The sequence below is a fragment of the Acipenser ruthenus genome, chromosome 12, assembly GCF_902713425.1.
Source record: "Acipenser ruthenus chromosome 12, fAciRut3.2 maternal haplotype, whole genome shotgun sequence".
NCBI classification, from domain to species: domain Eukaryota; kingdom Metazoa; phylum Chordata; class Actinopteri; order Acipenseriformes; family Acipenseridae; genus Acipenser; species Acipenser ruthenus.
Window position 1 is genome coordinate 36,488,933 of NC_081200.1, and position 24,545 is coordinate 36,513,477.

Genomic DNA, 24,545 nt, shown 5'->3' on the forward strand with positions numbered 1-24,545 from the left:
GTCTGAACATTTTTTTTTTAATTTCCCAGTAGAATGCATCATCCACACCCCTGCAATGAATGTGTCAGAAGGCACTGTCTGCAGTCAGGCGTTTATGGCTCTTGCTTCTGATAAAAGATCTACACTTACATTTCTGCATGACACCAGGTGACAGGTGCCAGTAGCAATACTGTCATACTAAGCTGTTGTCATACTTTATATTTGCCAACAACAGCATGACCTGTTATTTCCTCTTCAAAAGGCATTTTAATCCTCTGTTAGGACAGCAATAGCAGGGTGTCCAAAACTACAGTCCTTTATCTAATTAGCAACCTATAGTGACCACATCTGATAACCTATAGTAAAAATCACATGACTGCCAGACAAAGCAGCTGAAAGGGTCCTCCGACTGATGTTTACTGTCTTTAGTGGACTGCACAGTACAAATTCTAGGTGTTTTCATTAATTGTGGAAGAAAAAAAAATAGTGTCTTATAATACAAATGTAAAGCATACAGTATTTATTGCACAATATGTGTCAGTCAAACCGTGAATAGAATGGATAAATCAATCAGTCACAAATATATTGCAAGGTCAGTTAAAATGACATGTGCATGTCTGAGAAAAAATGTCTTCTGTAAACCTCTGCTGATGTGCTGTAACTCTTTTGGTTTTATTATGCAAGATGATTTCCAGGCAAAAGCCCTTTCACAAAACTGAAATGCATTACACGTATTTCTGCATATCAGCCACTTTAAAAAAATATTGCATGGAGATGCAATTTAAATTATACCACTCAGATCTCTGGTTAGTGTTCTGCAGAACAAATTTATAAGTAAATCGATCCGTGACACAGTCAGGGAGCTGTGTGTGGTGTTCTCAATACAGGACTACCCACAATGATCCAATTACACTATTGAAAAAATCATCTGTTTAAATCATAACTTGAAGCATCTACCTATAATCAATCCTGCTTAGTCAGAACTCCATGTTGTTAATTGATTTTGCAGAATGTTTCCCCTTCAGTGGGAAGAATGAAATAAAACAGCTTGGAAGAATTACAGAAGAGAAAGGACGTGTTTAAATATCTAAAGACTGGTGACAGATGGACAGTTCTGTCCCACACTTGCTGTACGCCTGTGGCGTTTGACAGTCAGGGCATTTTACTGACTATCTTAATGGCTGCAATGGGAGCACTTCAAACTCAAGTCATAAATATGTGGGTGGGAGGAGAACAAAACCTGTAGGTGTGAAGTTCCGAGGGGAGGACAAGAATAATGATCAATTTACAGGACCCAGTTGTAGCGCCACTGTGGATAATTATGTGCACAGCAGGTAGGGTAGCAGTCCCAAGAGGTACAGTATCTGCCAGACATTGCAACATAAGAACATAAGAAAGTTTACAAATGAGAGGAGGCCATTTGGCCCATCTTACTCATTTGGTTGTTAGTAGCTTATTGATTCCAGAATCTCATCAAGCAGCTTCTTGAAGAATCCCAGGGTGTCAGCTTCAACAACATTACTGGGGAGTTGGTTCCAGACCCTCACAATTCTCTGTGTAAAAAAGTGCCTCCTGTTTTCTGTTCTGAATGCCCCTTTATCTAATATCTAACACACACTGTGACGCAGTCTAAAAGCATACAATAAACTATACCACACACGCAGAACAAAAATGTTTTTTACTGTAGTTTGCAGGAACTACTGAACTAACAAGGCCGAACAAAACAGTATCAAATATATTAAATTAAATACATCGATTTCTAAAAATCACAAGGGGGCCACCAGACTAGATTAATTAGCAGTTAGTTTACTGACCTAAACATTTTTACACTGCTATAGTGACCTAAATGCCACCAAAAGTAGTTGTCAACAATGATATGACATTATTTATGTATAAATGGTCTGCTTTTATTATAGCTATTTTAGCCATACTTGTACTATACAGGTCACCCAGTACACCATACTGTCATTGCAGTAATAAAATAGGCCCCCAACATCATTAATATTGGTGTTAACACGCATTTAATTGTATTACAACAAAACCCAATTACTCCACAACCAACACAGTAAAAATGTGAGGATCTATTCTGTAGTACCACACTTATGTTTAGAGTGCATACGTGCAGCCTTTTCTACAGTTTTAAATCAGAATTGTTGTTCACTGTGATATACTGTAAAGTAAAAAAAAAAAAAATCACTCCGGCATTTGCGTCTCCATGGTTCCCTTAACAACCGTATGCAATTTCACCATCCTATGCCCTACCGTTTGTGAGATATGGTGCGTTGATGTGGCAAGCTACTTTCTAATCACCCTGCACAATACATATTAACTTCTATCTTTCCAACTAGTTGTCTAGAAATGTGATGCACTGTCGTGCTGCTTTCAATCAGATACATGTACACAAATGGCCTAGTCTACTGCAAATATTCTAAAGAGCACAATATATTATACTAAAACTACAAGATTTATGATCATCATAAGCACATTAGCCAAAGGCTACCAATGCTTCTATTAGGCTGCAAATCTGGTACTGAATGAGATCCAATAAAAGTGATATACTGTAATAGTACCAGGGCCTATTCTTTACATTACATGTCTGGTATTTTAATTAGGCACCCAGAAAAAGCCTTGTAAAGTAATGCTTGATATAAATAGTTTTCTTTCTTTCAGACAGTGGTCATCAATTAACAACACAACAGTACACACAGTTCTAAAATACATTAAAATGGTCAATGCAAAATTACTTCAACTCAGATCAACTGTTGTTTTTTGTTTTTTTTTCAACCTAGCCCATAGCCATTTATTTCATATTAGTAAAGACACTATCAGTGTCCTGAATTTGGCCATAACCCAGCAATGTAAAATAAAAGAATGAAATGCAAATGAAGAAAGGCAACTGAGTTAGCCATGGAAGGGCCTTTACTCAGAAAAAAGCCCCTCAATCTATCTCAACGGCACAGCTGGCTTTCATTATCATTTTTAAAACCCATTTACTTGGCTCTTTCCTTCTGCGTGTGTGAAGGGGTTTGCTTCACCAATTAATTTAACATTAAACCCTTATCTATCCCACACCCCAGTCTACCCCACACCCAATCCACCATACACCCAGTCCACCCATCCATCTAAAAACCAAGATGGCTGCATCTGTTTTAATTAATAGGCTTGGCGTCTGTTTGACATTCCAAGTAGCTCTGACCCATTTTCTTCAAGAAAGCAGTCCTGAGTTGAGTGACAATTACGCAATTAAGTAATTAACCTATGCCAATCTGAAATAATTTAAATATGTTAAAATCAGTTTATTTTTGTAATTACTGCAGGGCATTACCGAAGAAACAGTGTGTCCCCTAACACACCATGCTACTGCAGTAACAGACCTGGCTGTTTAACTGTTTAAAACCTTGCAAAAGCACAATCTAGAAAAATACATTCATTTTAAGTACGCAGTCGTAAACTAAAAACCACAAATGTTTGTTTAAAGTTAAGTACCTGTTACTGTCTCACCAACACATGACTGTACTTATTATAAGAACCATCTTTCATCATCATCTAAATTGGCTGTAGAGATGTCTGGGGCAGTTGCTGACTCTACACTACACAAGCGTGCACACACTTGCAGACACAAAGACATGCACGGACCTGCACAAAGCGTGCACACACTTGCAGACACAAAGACATGCACGGACCTGCACAAAGCGTGCACACACTTGCAGACACAAAGACATGCACGGACCTGCACAAAGTTGGGACTTGAAAGAAAGAGATTCTACCACAACGTGTATTTTTCTTTATCTTTGTTTGAAGAGCCAAGCAGGTGCCTTCCGTGTCTGGAGGGAAATAAAATATTAAGATGCAGCAACATCCCATAGCCAGACATGCAGGCTAGCAGGGCTTGATGACGGCCACATGAAAGACCCAAAATGGTTAAAAAAAAAACAAAAAACAAAAAAACCCCATAAAATAAAACATGGTACTGTAATGGGAATGCCCTGCTCTAACAGTAAAAAAGTGACCTACTGTCCTGTACAGTATGTATTCAGCTCTGTCACAGTACTGAAGGTGTTCCGAGGATCATACTAAAAGGGTCATCGCTTTAGTAAATGAATGAATGCAGACGCCTAACCCCTCTTTGTTTCTTCTGTGGAATATGCTGAAAACAGTTGTAATTTATGGAAAACTAGACTGCATGCTTTCAACATTTATTAGGATACCTTTAGAACTCTCATACCCATTTTTATGAGGAACAAAATACAGATCCTTTATTGCAGTTTTTGTTACCATAGAAAAGAAAAAGGCTACTAGATGAATACCACCAACGTTAAATAGTTTTCATGAATAAAAAATATAATAAGGGTTTCCATGAAGCAGGCAGCACTTGTACAAAAGCTTATATTTTTTTTATTTAATATTTTTACAAAGACTGGTTTCACAAAGAAGAATCACGTCAGCCAGATTCAAGAAGCACAGACTGTGTTTCATTTCAGATTTGCAGTTCAATATAAATTCACAGTACAGACAGATACACGGTATCAAAGTTATTCTGCATTAAAGTAGACAACAATGTAATAAACCTAGATTAAAAAGAAAACTTAATAGAAGAATAACTCTGTAGGGTTGCTTCCACCTGCTGTAGGTAACATTTCTGAACAGGGTTGAAATACCAATGACTTGATACTACCCTCAAAATTGCCAGTGTGAAAATAGCAACATAACAGAAGTAGACAAAACCACTAAGGCAGTTAGTTAAGAATAGATGTACTGGAGTAATAAGGAATCAAATGTGCGCAGCAGTATATCTGACCTCATCTTGTACAGCACGAAACTACTTCATTTAGCCGCTTTGCTTCTGTTCACAGCTACAGTAACAATTATATTATGGATCTCAGCACATGGAGCATGTTATAACCACAGTATTAACTACTGCATATGAACGATAGCTGGTGTGGTAGAATAGATGCAGAGAGCTTTGCAGCTAGACAGACATACAATTATTAATATATCGTTCTGGACAAATAGGCCAGTTTTCAAAAATGCCCGTATGGGTATTAAAGAGTTAACCATCGCTAAACGAAACTGTTTCTCCAGCTGCTGTGTAGCCAGGTGGCAGGCGCAAGAAAAAAAAAAAAAAAGTTTGTAAAATGCAAATCATTTTGACACTTGAAGGCACACCAACATATACTGTATACACCACTTTTCCATGGGACCAATGTGTTCAGAGGCATATTTAGTACTCACTACATGCTCACACCTCCAGCAGCAGCATGAGCAGCAGTGACAATTGCACAGTGCACCATGCCTTCTTCCCTTATCACAAGAATGGCACCAAACCTTACATTGTTAAAATTTCAGAATAACCCCAGACAGTTGATTCAATATTTCATAATACTAAAGTCAGACCCACCTATGGATACAGTCAATCAACTGCTTTCCAGCCTCGCTCAGAGAAATGGCAGATCATTCAGTACTACAGTCTAACCCCCTTCATATGACAGTCCGAATCACTGGAAGGCAACAGCATTACAATGTAACACTCGGATGGAAGCGTGCAGGTATGCTTAACAGTAACTCCCCTTGTTTGCTCAACACTGTACTGTAGCGGAGGAACAGCTGGCAGCAGCAGCGGCGGTGGTGGTTAGCAAGCTCATCACTGATCGCGCACTGGCACATTAGCTCTTGTCTCGGCGGGATGCGTATTTCACCTGTTAACAGGCCACACTGAAAAGAGCTAAAACTAGACGCAGCAGATGCAGTTGTCTATACATCCATTCTCTAGAGGACAGATTTGTAATGCAAAAGCGCCGGTCCCTGTGCAGAAAAGAAACAAATTGCAGCCGCAGTCAGTCATTCACCTCCCCTTTCTAGATGTAACCCTCCCAGGCCTTCAGACTCTACAACAAGCCCCCTCCTTCAAGATTAGGATGGATTGCTGGAGTTTGAGAAAAGCAAACTGCTATTAGAAGCTATCACTGTGGGCCCATTTGCAGAGTCGTGAGAGTTTTAATTATAAGAATGGTGTTGCAAGCCATTATTATGGGTTGATAATTGGCGACCTTCCACTAGATGTGCAGGATCTCTGGCAATGGCTCTATCAAAATCCTTTACAAAAGAAATGCCTTCAGCATTTAATTGCTCTCGGGGAACTTTCTCTCTCCCTAGCCATCATGTAAGGACATATACTTTTGAGTTGTTTTGTTTTATGTTGTTAAACAGGTTGAACATTTTGATTACCCTAGTACACATTCCAATTATATACATATATTAAAAAAAATATATATATATATATATCACACATATACTTAAATCAGAATATAAAATCATCGAGTCAGTAATTGCTAAGATTCGAATGGAACTAAGAAGTGTGACTCCGTTTTGTAGAATTAGAGTGTTCAATATCCTGTACATCAAACTATTTAAACAGGGCAGTGCTCAATGCCTGCAGTACTAAATAAACATGCAGACTTAACAATGGAGGAAAGGAGAGGATCAATACAACCTTGAACTTTGATCTTCATTGAACAGCACACAGCCACACACTGCATGCGGTTGAAGTCCTTATTTAAAAGGCAGCAAGTCCTGCGTGGTGTCCCCTCACCTACACCTCATCGGACTAAATCTCAACCTGTAGTCATTAGGACAATCACAAATCAAACCAACAAACAATGAATTCAGCAGCTGTAATGTACACTTCTTTACTATGGCCAATTATAAAATTGTACCCATTTTTTTTTCCTATGAAATTAAATGCCCAATTCAAATGGCTTCTCACTGCTACTACAGTACCCACTTTACAATCAGGAAAACTGAAGATCAACAGGCAAGCTCTTTTTACTTGTCCAGCCTAAGAAACAGATGTTACCATGCTACTGGACCCTAGGAATTGCTTACTTATCACCATAACAGTGGAGTGGTGTGTACCTTTAAAATATAGTATACAAAAAAACTGGTGAGCTATGTAAGACTAAGGACTATTTGCATTTTTACAGGACATACAAATATTATGGGGTGACCCAATATTATTGTATAGTAAACAGTGATACTATTAGTATTCAACAACAGACATCATCCAAGACAAAATGTGCATTAACTTTCTGGGTAAAAAAAATATTGTTTGGCCAATATTCCCTGGAGTCGATACATATCTCCAACTCTCTCCCTCCCTTTACTTCTCTCTCACAAACTCTCTTCAATAAAATATAAGTGCCGTAGCCTCAGACAGGCTTCATCTGCAGTAGAGACAACTCCCAGACTATCAATTACTTCAAACATCACAGAAACTCCACTTCAGACAGAGAGGGCAGACACACCCTTTTCTCTATCCACATTCAGATATCTTTCTGTTTTTACAGCATGTCACCCTCTTCTAGACTTTCTTCTGAACTCGTTGACTTAAATCATTCGGGACTGTTTTTTTTTTCTTTCTTTTTAACCATGGTAAACCGATACCATGATAGCTATTACTGTATAGTGCTGTTATGTGTCTTTAGAATGCTAAATAATCCACTAGAAAACGTTTGGACAACCAGATGCTTAACCAAGGCCCTCCAGCCCCTCACCTGTGAAATCTTGTCCTGTTTCCAGCCTGTGCTGTTTGAAGTCGAATGCCATTAACCATTGAAGACAATAAAAGACAATGCCACACAACTTGCTTTGGGTGACAACATTGTTTTCTGCCTGGAATTCAAAGATAACCTATAAATGGTGGAGTATCAAAGGGTGGACAATGTGGGGCAAGTGCAGTAGAAGCCACACACCCACCCCCTCCCCAAACCTTCAATGTGTGGCTCAAAGACCCTCTTTGACAAGTTTGTAAATATCATGATCAAAATTGGGGTCCAATTAGCCTCAGCTATTTTGCGTTTTCAGATGTTGGATTTAGATTACACGGTTAAGCTTCATTTTTGGTTCAACTGGATTTATATGTTGGTAATTTTTGTGTGGGGGGGTGGGGTTGTATTAAACCTGCCAAAGTAAGAAGTCCATCAGCAGGTTAATCCATCACCCACACAGCAGCCCCTGGGTGGGCATGGATACACAACAAAGTACTTTTTCCATCAACTGTGAAGAGCCAGCGCCTGCTCCTCTCACAGTGTCTGCTCCACTTTCATCAAGGGCAAATGAGGTGTAACTGGAATCCTGAGTTCTCAGTAACACAAGCCGCCTCTGCCGTCGATACCTGAAAAGAGGATAGAGTTCTTCTGTGTAGTGAGGTCATTACCAGGTGCTTTTAATTACTGCTATTATCAGCAAATCAGGAAATTGGCTGCAGGGCTGCTTGTTTCCAGAGGTGTTACAAACCCCACATGATTCACCAGCAGGATCTGCCAAGTGAATCCTCTTTGGGGGGTGGGGAGGGGGGTCTCAGGATATTAGTACGCTGTAGAAACTTTCTCCAGCACTTCATGACATTGTACAGTTCTGTGCATCTCCCTTCTCCTCTGGATTAGAAAAACATTATTATAATAGGCTGAATTTGCTATTGCTATCTTTGGATTCTGAGAAGCAATTTAAAATTCGCTTTGAGTGATGTTGGGTTGGGACATTTGTGAAAGCATCAAGCAATCTTTTATATATACAAATAAAAAAAAAATAATTAAATCTATTTTAATACACACAATCACTGCACAGATCAAAACGACATATTATACTGTAATATGAACTAAGAAATGAATCAATGTGTCTGCAATGATAAGTGCACACGTGCTGAATTTTTGGTTCCATAATGCACTTTTTCAGAGGGTTACTGAAAACACACTATAAACGTTATTGAATACTTGATTTTATCAAGTACTGTTTTTTGTTGTTGTACTGTAATAGTGAAACAGGTTTAAAACAACAAGAATAATGCAGCCTCTACTTCATTCGGTAAATACATGTTCTTTAAAAAAGAAAATGTAAATGATCCTAGACTGCAACCCTTGTGTTGTGTAGATAACACTGCTAAAATCCATTTTTAGACCAGGATCTACGTGGGCTGCTGTGGGATTTCAATGTCTTTGTAAGTCCGCTCCCTGCCCCTGTGCCCACCAGGATGAAGTGATTGTGTATGTCCCTCGGGAGCAAAGCTATAAATAAAAACGCTAATGAAATGAAATTTATCTCAATTCATCTTTCTAAACAAGCAGGGCTGTCACAGGACCTCCACATTAAGGGTGACTTTGGAACAAAAGACTAGAATCAGCAACAATAACGAACCAGGTCTCTTTGTGTTTTCTAGCCCTTAAAATGGAGCACATGTTTGGGATGCAGTAGTCCCTGGTTTATATAGACACTGTTACGCCGTACATTCGGATATGCCAGGCATAACATATGTCCCCCAGTAATAACCAATTAAGAGTGACGCTAGATCGCTGGGAATGGCATGATCCAAATACACACTGGAGAAAAAAAAAACAAATAAAAACCATGCTGTTATACTTACACCAAAGACAGGATGAAAATAAACAGCTAAAACAGATACAAGTAGCCTACTAAAATCGCTAAGCTTAAGAATATGATTAAAAGAGGACATATGAACTCATACTCATGTCTTTAATTGCTTTTTTGGAAAGAAAAGAAAGTCTGTACATTTTTAAATGATTTATTTCTGTAAAGTGTTTGCAGTATATGCACGTTACTGTAACTTGTGAATGCAGCACCATGATCTATTTTAAGTGTGTACTAAACAGGCTGTGTACTAAATTAGTTTAAATAAAAAATAATCCTTTATTATTTTCACATTGTACAGTAATGTGTGCAGTGCAGCAGTATGATTTATTTTGCATTACTGGTAGCCAAGGTATTCATTTGATTTTACTAAATGTACTGTATAGGCCTAGTGTAGAGATTTATATTTTGACTTCATGTCAAGTGTACAAAGAACATATTCATGTTATTTCATAGCAATGACTTATGCATTTCAAATAAATTGAGCACTAAATCTCATGTGTCAAAACTGAGTTCAACTGTAAAAACAGAAGCCATGACCACCACAGTAACTTTTTCTTCACTACAGTTTCCACATGATTTTCTCGATCAAAAAAAAATTACTGGTCGAAAGCTGAAAAGTAAATGTGTACATATAGCTATGCAGTAGATACACATTGTACATACATTCAATTCACATTGCTTTAGTTAACATCATATATCATGTTATATATTCTTGTTGTACTTGTTTAACTTGTACTGTAGCAGTAGGATTCATTTGTTTTTATGTGCAGGATTGTAGATTTGCTTAGCAACATATTTTGCTAAAAAAAATAAGTATTTGAAAAACTAGTTTCAACCAGAGATACTCAAGATGTTTAATTTAGAATTAAAATCAGACTTCAAGAGCAAAGAGATTTCATCTATTACTGGGAAGATTTTCTCAGCCAGCCCCTATTGCAGCGTTCTTGGCCCACGAGAGCCTTCCGTCTGACCCGTAGATGTTAGCTGCAGTGCTGCCAGCTGGGTAGATGGGTAAACAACTAAATAGGCTTTTAAATTGTCCGTGTCTTTACTTTCTCATTAAACGCAGAATGAAGAACACTAAAACGAGAGTTAAATGTTTTATTATGGTTTCTGTCGGGAAGAAGTAGGCAGGTTTCTGTAAAAATAGTTGTCCTTCATTGCAAATGCTAGTTGCAGATACGCACGGTTGAAAGATCGGCGCTACCTACAGTGTATTTATGTCCCCTAATAAATGATATTTATTGACAACATGCCATAATACAGGAACAAATGATCACTGCACTTTATCTGGTAATAACCCTTCTCCTTCCTTGTTTACAACACTCTGTATGTAAGCTACCTTCAATCAATAAACTTTAGTTTAGTCACACACTCGGTATGCACATTCTTTCCCATTCACGTCAGTACACTCCATAACCTAACGTTGAATTTTTTTTTTTTACAGTTTACTATTATTAAACTTCTTCAAATAATTACTCCTCTCCTGTAACTTCTATCTTTCCTAAGACTGCTGTTTAAATGCTTGCTGTTCACCCTGGTCCACTTCTGACACGGCAAAGTATTTGAATGTATTTAGTACATGCCCGCACAAAGTGGGGTGCAGTCCTCTCAAATTTTTGTTTTGCCCCAACCCCCCCCTCCCCCAATCATGGAAAGTCTGGCGCCGCTGTCATGACACCACCACTGATTGACGTGTCTTCATTACTTAACTTGCATGCTTGTTGAGCAGTAATATTTCAAAAGCAACAACAGTGCAAGCGAGTGTCAATTTTAGACAAAAAGGAATTAAGATGACCATTTTAATTAGATGTGTCCTCCAGTGAATGCAATTGAATACCCCTGCCCTATTGAATAATGTACTTTGCTAAATATGTCACCATAGGTCAGGCTATATTAGTTTAAATTCCGTGTTTGTAGTTGGTCATGCATTAAAGCACATTAAAATGGGCTGCTTAGCACCCCTAATAACTTGTTAATAACGGCTTATCTGTTTAGAAAACACATGAATATATGAATTAATGTTTTACGTAAAAATAAACTAACTATACAAAATGTCTAACCTCAAAGAAAGCTGTCTCACATAGCTACCAGACCAGTAGTATTCAAGCTTTATTGTGTTATTCAATAGCTATTGTGTGGCCGTGCCTTTGGTCAGTCTCTTGTATTGTAATATTAAAAGGAGTGGGAGAGCTTTGGGTTGTGAGAAAGAGAGAGTGGGAGACTCAGAGCCAAGGACACGAAACTGCTACAGGGACAAAATTGAGCAGTGGGGTGCATCTGAAAGGCTTGTTAACTCTCTTCAAAACAGTGTTTTGAAAAACCCAGATCCCTATCCCAACCACAAATAAGAAACTGCAGAAAGCCCAGGGTATCTAAAGCCTTGATACAGAAGAAAAGGTTAAATCAGAAATAGCAAAAAATTAACCCAAATGCTTACCACTTACTATACTGTAAGTCATACAAGATCAAGGGGTAATTTAAGTATTTTACAACACAAAATGGAAATTCACAAAGTAAAAGTAATCTCATTAAAGCTAGACAAATTGCACAGCTGCCTTTTGATGCCACGACAGTGAGGACTACTGTTGATGTCACAGGCTAATTGTAGAATAGGATTTAGAGTCTGTTATGCCAACACCCTCTGCAGTACAAAGATCAGCCAGGAAACGGACTCATACATTACAGGTACCTGCAACAGTGTAGGAAATAATTCACCAACTTTTCACATCTGTCTGCTCTTGAAGCAATGAATACCACTGTTAGTAAAAGAACAAAAAAAAAAACTAATCCTAAATCTTAAAACTTTTTTTTTTTTTTTTTTTTTAAAGACAGGATTAGCTATATTGACCAGGAACAATCCAAACCAATTCCATAAACATTTATACAAAGCGGGTGTCATTTTAACGGTTGCCTTGAGAGCCTTTTCAATGGATCGTTCAACAAAATCCAAGTCACAACACAGACCTTGGTAATAAAAAGTGGGGCTCGTAAACTGAAATTAAAAGGTCAATTTAACTTTAGTGCGTGTGGGGGGGGGAAGGGGGGGGGGGTGCACACTGAATAGCAAAAAGAAGCTCTGCCAACAGTTTTACAGTCAACTCTTTAAGGCGTAATCAGCATTTTCATTCAGAAGTTTATTACTGTTAGATTTGGCACTGCCTGGATTAAGCACAGCCTGGCATGTTTGAGTAATAAAAAGAAAAAGCCACAGAAACAAAAAAGGAGAATGAGAAGTCAAGGAAAGGTCACACTCTAGAGTAAAACCAGCACCTTCTTAAACCCCCCACCGGCCCTCACTAGCACGGTAACCTCGCTGGCATCAAGGTGAAATTGTGTTGCACTTCAACACTTATTAATGCAGCTCTGTTCTTTTCTGTCTATCCAGTACTGCAGCTGTGAATATTCACAATACCATCCAATGTCAAAATGTGCTGAAAATGTACTTAACTCTCCCCTTTTCCTTTGTTTATTACCACCCCCAAAGCAACTTGTTGTTGATAATCCCAGTACAAACAGCCTCCCTAAAAAAAAAACCCTAAATATTTTTTTTTGTGTTTTCTATTTTGCAAATAGCAAAAATAAAATTTCAGAATTATCTTGTACATCAATTAATGAAAACCATAAACATACTGTGCTGCAGTAATCTTCATTGCATCTGTTTACAAAGCCAACTTAAAATTGAGGTTTGTGAACAAACAACAAAAATACTCCACTCCCAGCTTTAAGATTTCTACACCCCCGTATATTACAACACACAAAAATAAAACACAATTTCAAAAGCACACTAGCTTTGCCTTCGGTAACTGAGGGTTGGTAAACTGTTGAGAAGTTTACAAACCCTCAATTACCACAAAAGACCAATAAATGTGAACTATTTTAACGAATTAAAGAACATGGTTCCTGATTCATTTTCACTTTGTTGAATACTAGAGCATTTTTTTTTACAACTAAATGTTGTAATCCTAATTCCAAAACTACCAAATGTAAAATGTAAAACCGTGTAAAATAAATACATAAATAAATAAATGGGGGAAAAAAAGTTTAGCACCTGTAATGAGATCACATTAGGAAAAAAAAAAAAAAAAAAAAAAAAGAACCAGCAATCTCTTAGACTACAGTCAGAGATAACAACAACTGGTTTGTCAGAGGCCATCCATTGTCTGATAGCAGTTTGCTCAGTAGAGTTTCTCACCTTTATCAGATAAACCAGGGGACATCCTAAAAACTGGTTATGCACAGTAGAGAGCGCCAGAGGGGGGGCTACTTACCAAATAGATAGGGGCAATTAGCCCTTAAGCTAGCCAATACACTCAGCAACCCATGCTAGAATAGACCATTGTTTTAATTTAAAAAAGGCCAGAATACAAAAGGACCAGGAATTTTATAACCCACATAAGAAACGTAATAAATACCAATTGTTCTGCTGTTCATTTTTCCTATCTACTGTACAATATCATCGGGTAAAAATGTTTTTGGTACAAATGTGATTTAAGAATTTGCATAAAATAAAATAGCAAAAGAATAGAAAGAAAAAGAACCACCCCAAAATTTGAAAGTATATCAAATTGAAAAAAATTGGTTTTTAAGTACCAGCTGTCAAGCTACATGCTTTCTTTCTAAATACACTGGTATTCAAACTATAAAAGGGTTTTTGTTTTTTTAATAAATAAAGACATAAAAATGATAAAACTTAAAAAGAATACATTTCAAGACTACAAAGCATACCCACACTTAAAAGAAGCTTGTGCTTTCTTATTGTCACAAATATACAGTTATACTGAACTCACAGAAACACTGATTGCATTCCTCATGAGCAAAAAAAGAAAATGACCATACAAAATAAGCACATGAAAATACAAAAGCACTTGGTAAAATCTTTAAGTTTCTTCTTTTGTTCAAAACAAAAACAAAAAAACACACTAATGTAGTAAATAGGTAACAAAATGTAGAACTTACCCATATTAGAGACACAGAAAAAAAAAAAAACAAGTAAAACAGGTTGTACAAAAAACGTCTAAGAAGAAAAAATCACGTTAGCCTTCTTGATTCAAATGCTGGAGTTATTCCCACGTGTTTGTGTACATCCTGCATTTTTAAAGACTGTTGCCCCAGGTGGAAGAAAAAGGCAAGGCACTTTGCAGCATTTATTTAATCCATCGTTCCTAATTGACAAACAGAGATTGCTGACTGGTATACAAAGTAAAAACGCTCAATTGTGGATCCACCGTCACCTTTGGTTGCCTGTCTGCATACTGTCTTCTGTAAACTCACAGGAAGGACTGACCAAAAACTCTGCAGGCACAATAGTGGGTGGAGCCACTGCCTGCTTGATGTCACAGGTGTTGGATTTCACCAGGAGGAACTTACAAGCCTATGTGGCAGCCAAGTTACCAGCCAACACATTTACAGGTACAGACCTGTAATCTTACATATCTGAGTGTTGAGCAAAAAGTAATTGTTTTTGTTTCTTATCATTGGGTTTTAAAAGGACAAGTAGCAATGTATAATAATTCAAACATATTGCAAGGCGGCAATGTCTTGACGTTATAAGGATTATTATTATTATTCATAAAAAAATTACATTACACCAAAGAAAATAAAGTTTTCCCGCAAAAGGATGAGATACTGTATCTGTAAATGTAGAGATTATTCCATAATCTTTCAGGCATTGTGTAATACGTTTCAGTTGACAAGGTGTAGTATACTGTAAATGTATTCGTATTTAGTGATACAGAGCATTGACATATTTAGAGATAAATGACATTAATAACAGAATAACAATAATTATGCATCTATATATTTCTCTCTTATTTGTTAATGTTATTGCCCGTGTTGTGTACCCTGAAGAAACCTACAGACCCTTCAATAGGCTCTATGACTCCAGGGCTGGGGCTTAGCCTACAGTAAATCTATTCAGGATATCATGCCAGATGGGTGTAACCATCCGGATTTAAAGGCATTGCTTATTCTAGGAGTGTAAAACTTTTACCAAAACACAAATATGTAACAATTCTAGTCTTGTGATTTTTTCAAACACAAACGCACACACACACACACACAACCCAGTGCCATACTGTTACTGGTCCTTCCATTTTAAAAACTGTAGAGCGCCTCAAGACGTGTTTTGCAGGACATTTAGAATAAATCCTGTTCAAAGAAGTCTGTCTAAATACAGTGCTCCTTTTCCAGTCTTCTACAGAATTTGTGTATCACACAGTATAAACCATGGGAATGGACAGGATTAAAACGGTTAAAATGCAGACAAGTGAGGAAAGGATTTAAAATGTCCCCACTGGGCTTGAAACTTGCTGTAGTTAGATTTGCCAGTGCCGATTACTCTTTACAGTAAATGTTAATTATGTTGCTACTGTCAAGCACCTCAAAGAAGGCACTAAAATCATGTCAGACCTAATTTTAACAGGAGTTTTATGTGATGGCTTTAATATAACATGCACTAATTAAATACACAACATAATGTAGCCTGTATTTGCTATATGTTGCTTCTCCTTTTTTTGGTGAAAAATTGTGATCAGTCAGTCAAGTGCACACACACACACACACACACACACACGTAGCATATACAATACAGAATGAAAACATAGCAGATGCAACAGTACCTACTGTACCCAGCATGACCTCTCACTAGTAACCTTACCCGTCTCCATCAGATCTCTCCTAATCCAATCGATAGGAGGCAGACAGCTAGCGTTAGTGAGGGTCAAGGTGGACTGAACACATTGAAGAAACTGTACAAATCAGAACTAGGCAGTATGGGATTCCTAAAGAAGGAGAGTTTAGTACCCATTTAAATTCAATGACATACAGCATGTACTACTTTACACTTGCTCCACTGGCGAAAGCAGAGTCTCTCTGGAAATATTTAAAACTGTTGTAATTATTGCTGGCTTACTGGTACTGTATCAGGTGAGTTTTGGGCGCCAAGTTATATAAATATAATATCAAGCAAGTCTGTCACGATAAGTAGGACAAGGACCCTGCAACGAGGGAATCTTAAACAAGTCTGCATAGTGTGTCTTGTGTTACTATGTGTCGAAACGCGTTGTGTTTGTTTTTTTGTTTCAATAATAATAAAATGTTTTTTAAAACAAAATGTAAGAGGAAATCTGATGTATAATATTAGCAGTCAAGTCTTAAAGAATAGATTTTTGAGTGTGTGACCAACTTCGTCTCTACGAGCATCATCGAGCAAAATACACATGGTTGATTTGTCATTGCTGTTGACTATTTTTTAACTTCGACGAGGCATTAATATATTAAGTGCCTTATGGTCGGCACCTCTTTTTGGAAAAATGTCGCTGTGGATTAATGCCTTCATGAATATATATATATATTCTACCCCTCCACAAAAAACGAAGAATGCACAATTTTCTCTGAAATAACTTGAAACTGACAAAAGTAATTGGCATCCACCATTGTTTATTCCATATTTAATAGAATTCAGACTTTGCTTTTGATTTTTTATTCAACATAATATTGTAAATAAGAAAACAAATGAAAATGGCATGGACAAAAATGATGGGACCGCTAACCTAATATTTTGTTGCACAACCTTTAGAGGCAATCACTGCAATCAAACGTTTCTGTAGCTCTCAATGAGACTTCTGCACCTGTTAACAGGTAGTTTGGCCCACTCTTCCTGAGCAAACTGCTCCAGCTGTCTCAGGTTTGATGGGTGCCTTCTCCAGACTGCAAGTTTCAGCTCTTTCCATAGATGTTCGATCTTCTTTGCTTTATTCTATGACATACCAAAGGCATGCAAGTATACATGATAAAATAGCTTTTAATTTCATCACTTTTCAGGAGGAATGAAGCATTATTTCAATGAGCTGTAAGGGTACCAACAAATTTGAGCACGTCTGTGTATATATATATATATATATATATATATATATATATATATATATATATATATATATATATATATATATATATAATATGCTGTTCAACATCACCAATATATAACAAGGAATTTTATATCCAGGATAATATCTGCCCCCCACACCAGGCCAACTTGCCAACAGAGACGATTTCTCGATTAGAGGCACAGTGTGCTGAGTTTCTGTTGTGCCAGCCAGCAAGCTGAAAAATCCTGCTCAGATCTGGCACAGGCAACACTCCATCTACTGTTCAAGACAATTATACAACAAGACCCAAAGGTCAAGCCTTTGAAAAGGCTTGATATTAGCAATCATCTTTCTAATACAATTAGAATAATTTCCCTGTTCTGTAGAGAAACTGAGTGAACGAAAAACTGTTTTTCTGTAAAAACTGTAATTTGAGACCTGTGCCTCATGCTTCACTACATGAGATGTGGCATCCAGAACATCATGTATAAATACATCAATCCTTTGCATTAAAGTCAATAAAGATTTGCAAGAACAGTCTGAGCTACAGTACCTGTACAAGGAACGCTAGACATATTGCCACAGCCTTTCAGGCTTTGTAATGCTGTACGTGTTAACTGTCAGGTACAGTACTGTAATATACTTAGATAAACAATGTAATCAACTTTTTTGGGGTGCCCTACTCAACTGTACTGAACAGTAGAGTTTCCATCATTGTGGTGCTTGAATCCTTCTATCATAGGTTTCTATATGCAATGCACAGGATTTTGTCCATGGAACTGGTTACGCCAAGGGAATAAATAAAAATGATTTAGTTCAGGTTTGACTCATTTCAATAATTTCTGAATGCATCGCTACTACAGAGCACTTATTTTATTTTCCATGGTTCTTTTTCCCTTCTCAGTCATAACCACCCTCTGGAATGTATTAAGCAGGACACTTAACATGTAGCTCAGGTACCCTCACACCCCTATTCAGGGCTCTAGCAAAGACAAGTCTTGTAGAACTAACGAGAATTGTATTTGAAAATTTGACAGAAGAAAGCTTTAACAAGAACCCATTAAAATGCTATTTATTTTCAGTCTCCCATCTCCATGCTCTAATTAAAGAATTCCAAATCTGTTTCTTAACTACAGTGTGACGGCCCCATTCTGCTGATGAGCATTAATAATAACAAATTCATGCAACTCTATATTTGATCTGTAGTCATCTACTGCTGGAACCATACGGTTGCAATCCTGTTGCTGTACAGTAAGTAAATAAAATAGCTAAATAGTGGGATTTAGACACATCAACTGCTTGTAATGTGCATTGGGGTACATTTTCTAAATAAATCCTACAGAAAGAAATGCACAAATTGTTTAAACCAAAAGGTATATTCTCATCTTAAACGTACTGTGAAGAAAAACAAGACGTGGAACAAAATAAATAAATAAAACAATGTCTATTACAGTCATCTTTAGCAAGTCAACAGGCAGAGTCTCAGAGGTACAGCCGGAGCATGATGGTGAATGCAGAGAACAAATTAGTCTGCCTCGCATCCCAGTGGATACTGACTAACTCGGGTGCATTTAGATAGCTGAATTAAAACAGGAAACAACACATGTTTAATACTTATGCATTTAAATTAATTGTATTTTAGATAAACAATCCACTCATAGATGGCAGTGGGACAGTGACTCTGTATAATACTTCAAACAGTATGCTGGTATACCACTTGAGAAAATCAGCTGCCCTATAGCTAAGCCTTAGATTCTAAGGGGGTTTTATTTGCTTATGGCTCTGTGGGACTGGTTGAGAGAGGACACTGCATGAACGTGTGCTTCCTGGGATTCTGTTCAATAATACTCACTATCAAAGCCTTTTCTTGAAAATCACAATCATGTGCTAATATTAGAATGAGTACTCGCACAAGCCAACTGTTATTTCAGAACCGTGTCTGTTTGTTTTAAGAATTGAATCTGTGATTCGTGCTTTCCACACACAGCCTAAATGATGAAACCCCAATCACCTCACCTTCTGTATTTTAGGCACACAACTTTAGCTCACATGTTTGCAGATACTGCACAGCAGTAGCAATGACTATGCTTTTATTTTAACAAATCACAATGGGTCAGATGAAATTAAAATTAAAGGCCACCTGCTGTATGCAGCGATGGAATTGTTAGCTTCTCACTTTGATTTTTTTAAGATGGAATTTTTTTATTTGATTCTTTTGAGTTTACTAAGAAAATCTATCTTGTTGAGCAACAGGATACCTCTATGACCAATGTGCTGGTTCTCTCCAGGTCACCCAGTTAAAGGACACAAGTAGAAAGGTAAACAAAGAAACAAACAAACAGAGTAACAGAGAGCGATTAAACAATACAGCACCACTGAACTGTGACATTCTTGGTTTCCCAATTAAAACAGGTTAATCAATGCAGTGTTTGAAAAAAACTGTTGGAGGAAACAAAAGATTCCCCAAATGTGTATTTATCTATTTATTTATTGATTTATTTATTTATTTGCTTGCAAGACATGCATCAGGGAGACTTGTGCGATGTGGCAGTGAGCAATTATACAAACCCATCAAACAATGATGACAACCAAACCACCATGTAAGCAGAATTGTATTTTAAAGGTTGTAGTTTATTTGGATTTTTAAGTAGCTGCTTACCGTTGCTTATAGGAATGTTTCTGTCAGACATCGCAGGTCATCCTGAATCTGTCTTTGTTTAAAAGTTCTCTTCATTCTCATAGATGGCAAGCGTGACCATGGTGCCTTGGCTCTGCAGTGGTAATGAGGACACTGTGATGAATTGGGGACTATTTGCCGCAGAACATGCCTCATAAAATACAAGAGAGACTGGAAGAGTGAGTCCAAAGCCCTACAGAGATGGTTTGTCTCTCTTTCAGACCTCTCTCTGTGTCAAACCAGCAGACCCTCAAGTGGGCTAAAGCCCCCAGGATTTCCTAAAGCCCTCCCAGTCTTTTCAAATCAAATGACTTCAACCCAATTCAGATACAACAAAACCAGGGTGGTCCCTTTTCCTTTTCCACTTACTAACCCTTCAATAGCCAACTCAGGTGTTCAGACTTGTAATTGATATAAAAAATAAATAAATAAATAAATACTGAGGCTTAACATATATTGAACTTTAAAAATATCTATAAAAAAAGAAAAGACAAAATGCATTCTTTGGAAATTATTTGAGACAGCCATCATTTTCTTGACATTAGATCAATGATCATTACTTCTGCAGGATGGCCAGATTGCAAATTGCAGAGATGGAGCCTAATGCAACAGAGCCTGGGTGATCTACAGTACATGAATGGGACCACAAATTAAGTCTAAGCATTTGATAGAAATCACCCCAGCTTTGCAATACAGCACTACATGTGAGGCATACATTCATTTTCTTTCCAGAAACAAACACTACAGGTGGCTCAAAAGCATGTGGTTTTCTTTACCCTCTCAACAGACGAGCAAGTTTCCAATTTCCTAACAGTTTATCACAGCTGCCATTTACAAGCTTGTCCCTTCAGCAATACCCTGACAGAAGAGACAGTTAAGGCCTTTGTTACATAAAGCGATGTGTGCAGTTTATAACAGGGCTACAATGCTGGTGCACAATGCTGTCAAACTTGGGTATGCTTATCAATCTTCCACTGCACTTCATGTATGCATAATAAGTCCCAGCTTCCAACAGAGGTCCTTTCCAATGCATAGGGCAGTTCTAGGGCACAGTAAAGCAGATTGCTTTTTATTTTACTTCAGTAATGGTCTACAAATATTCATTTAAAATAAATTATATTATATAATACTGTGACAGAGAGCGAATGAATCCTACTCAATGGTCTCCCTCCCGACCTGTGAGCACACTGTATAACCGGAGCAGAGTGTCCCGTAATGGATGGTTTGGCAGTTCATTCCAGGGTCAGTCGGAAGCCGGCCATCCAGGAAGGGGGCGGGGCCACGGTACCAAAAATCAGCGCCTTAATGCGGTAGGCGATGTGTCAGTCACAGATTGGATAAGACGTGATTGGCCATGCCACCGAAAGAGGGCTTGACGGAGGGTATTTAGTGGAAGTGGCCCCAGTGATCTGTTCCTTTGATATGGTTGCAAGATTTGACCAAAAAGGAAACTGACGTAATTAATTATTGTGAGTGTTTCGTGTTTTGTTTGTTTGATGTGCTAACTGTTTGTCATTTGTCTTTGTTAGACGGCTAAGCACTAGCCGGGAGCTGTTGCTACAAGCCAGCACTAAACCTGGACTGCATTGCACCACTTATTCACAAACTGTTTGTCTTTCACCACACCTGCACAACAGCACGCACTAATTGTGAGAAGTGACCGTGTCTGCGTTGTGTGTTAAAGTGTCTCATTGTTTTCGGGACTGTAAACCAGTACATTAGTTCTTGAAGTTACTGTAGCGTGCAAATAGACACTCATTTCAGATGAGGATAATCACTGCCTCATCAGTTTAATGCTGCACGCAGTACGGAAATCTATTCAATCTTTATCAGGGAAATGTGAATAAGTGGTCCCTAGCAATGCTCCAGGCAACTTGTAATTCCCTTTACTTCAGCGGGGGTGAACGCGTGCAAGAGAATGTGATGAGGCTGACATGTTAGTAGGGGGTTAAAATCATGGCTGGAAACTGGCATGTCAAGAGAAATTGAAGAGATTGTCATTCACCGTGCAAGAAGCTTTCCTAATTAAACCAGAAACACTGTGTACGAAAAAAAACACCAATAGTCCATAGACATATACTGTAGGTGCATTTTTCCAAATGTCTTTTGTGCACTAGTGAAACTGTTCTTAACATTAGTGCATTGCATAGCATATAGTAAGTGTTGTTTCTGTGACATAATACAGTTTGTGTAGAGTGACTGCTTGAAGTCCATTGTGTTGGCTGAAACACGACACACACGCACAGAGTCTGCTCAGGGAGCAGGGAAGGATAACAATATTAAAACAAGTCACTGTACCCGCCGCCACCTACAAGTCAATTGTTTAATGTAATTTTTTTGAAGGTGAATAGGAATATTTTACTTTACATCCAGTTCCAGAAGTATCGTACAGTAGCTCTGGATTACTCAAGCTATAGTTTTGATGGCAAAACAAATAAAAATGTGTACATGTGATTCTGCAGTAAGTTGCCATTATAGAAGATTACAATTTGTATTTGTCTAGTCTATGTTACAATGAGAACAGTTATGCCCAAAAGGAAGGGCAATTTGAACTGCCAGCGGTACCTGTAATGTTGCTTTTTGACTGAAACATACCTGTATTGGCAATGTCACGTCAACCTTCCAATTTTGCCTGTTCATGTCTGTCCGTCTCTGCCTGTCAAACTCGACATGGTGAACACGATTACTGGTTTCATTTTGTACAAATCTTCACCAAACTTCTATCATACGCTCTACAACTGGTACAAGCACTCTTTCATGTCTTATTTTTGCGATTATGAGGACCCACTGGCAGTTGCGTTACTTTTTTGCATATGGGGGGGGGGGGGGGGCAGTTTCTGTAGTTGGGGCATGCATGACAATTATTTTATCTGAAATAATAAAATATGTTACAAACAAGTATAACAAAACACTGCACCCCTTGTATGTCTAATTAAACGATCCAAAGACATTCCTGCGGCAATTATTCAAAACAATAAATTGTTGGCACAATGTTGTCATGAGTGATGAGTGTGGGAAATAGCTTTATTATTCAGTCGCTTCTGAGTCATGGAATTATGAAGCCATGACTAGTCTTCGAAGTTCACCGAAGCTCTGCTCAGATCGAATATATTTCTAGAAATGTTGAGGTTTCCCCACAATTGAAATACTTAAGATAAATACAGTATTGCTGTTAAAATGATGCTCGTACTGTATTTCAGCTTCCATCCACTTAAAATGCACAGACATAGCTTGAAACTTTAAACGTGTTCCTGTTTACAGGCAAGAACTCAATTTTACTATAATGAATACGATAATGATCGTTATGGTAATTGTTTATTTATTAGTTTTAAAATGTTTTGGTAAAATGTGACCAAGAGTGAGTTTTTGGAACTTTGATAAATAGAAATGCGATTCTGTGTGATGTATTTAAACACACAAAATAATTTAGAATCAGTAATATAGCGTGACTAATTTGGTATAATAATTGTGTAAAATTATTGGTAATGCATTTAGTTTTTATTGAGGTCTGTATTTATTTGTACAAAGGTCATTTTGCTGTTTTAGGTGTACTGTGTCAATTTAAAATGAAAAGTTAAACTGTAAGTAGACAGAAACCTCAGTGTAATAACATTAGTAAATAACACAAGCTACTGTATGGTGAATTACAAACTTAAAACATTTTCCTGTGTTTTGGATACAGCAATATAGTGCATCCGCCTCTATCTTTGTCCATCCGTTTGCCATTTTTCCCCAGCATTACTGTGATCTCAGGCTGTATACAAATTTGTCAGCCGGGGTCTTTAAACAACGCGTCACATATATTTGCTTCTCATTGGTCAGTCTCCCTAGTTAAGGTGTGTGCAGCTCCAGGATCTGATCAGCATTACGGATCAGTGGAGCCTGATCCAGATCTTTCTAGTAAAACACCATCTTATGATCCGGATCCAGTGATCCCGGATCTGATACCATTTTTCTTCCCATTGACTTTTATACTGATTACACCAATAAAAGCTGTAGTACTCCTGCAATGTGAGGAGGGCATTTCCCCATCATTGAAAAAGTGAGGGGGGCATTTCACCTGTGTAAATTACGCCTATGCCCACTGGTTGGCGTAATTGTGGCCACAAGTAACTGTATTCATTTATTAAGCAGCTGGACATGTTCATTTACAGGCAGGATTGGGTGGAAGCCAGACCAAAACAAAACTAAAACAAAATTGAAATGTCTTGAAAACTATGCCATGCAATTACTCCGTCTCTACAGTCTATATGATTTGTGTGTGTGTACAGCATATGATTTTGTAAACCATAAATACTAATTTATTTTAAAAGAAAATATTCAAACAATTAACCACTTGAAAAAAAATAGGATAAATATTTCTCTAGCATAAAGTGTAGGGAATATAATTGACTCACAGGCACTCATCCTATTATTTAAAAAAAAAAAACACTAATGTATAAAATCCTAGAATTATAAATAGGCTTACCCATCTTATTAATCTCACATCTCATTTGGATGTGCCTCCCTAGTCAGCTTCAAGAGGAACCCCTCCTGTGCAAACTGAGCGTTTTCACAATACCGCCGAAAACATGTTTTATAAATGTAACAATTAATCA

At 37.6% G+C, this 24,545-nt stretch overlaps 1 protein-coding gene across 17 annotated transcripts in view; it reads right to left on the bottom strand.

Annotated features, from left to right (window-relative positions):
- Positions 1-24,545, bottom strand: part of LOC117417102 (receptor-type tyrosine-protein phosphatase F) — a 168,139-nt gene that overhangs the window by 120,566 nt on the left and 23,028 nt on the right. The window contains exon 1 of one of the 17 annotated variants that reach the window (XM_059034997.1): positions 14,362-14,680. The exons of the other annotated variants lie outside the window; for them this stretch is intronic. The gene's annotated coding sequence lies outside the window, so the exon portion shown is untranslated. Of the gene's footprint in view, positions 1-14,361; positions 14,681-24,545 lie in introns of those variants that run through there. 17 annotated transcript variants of the gene reach the window in all.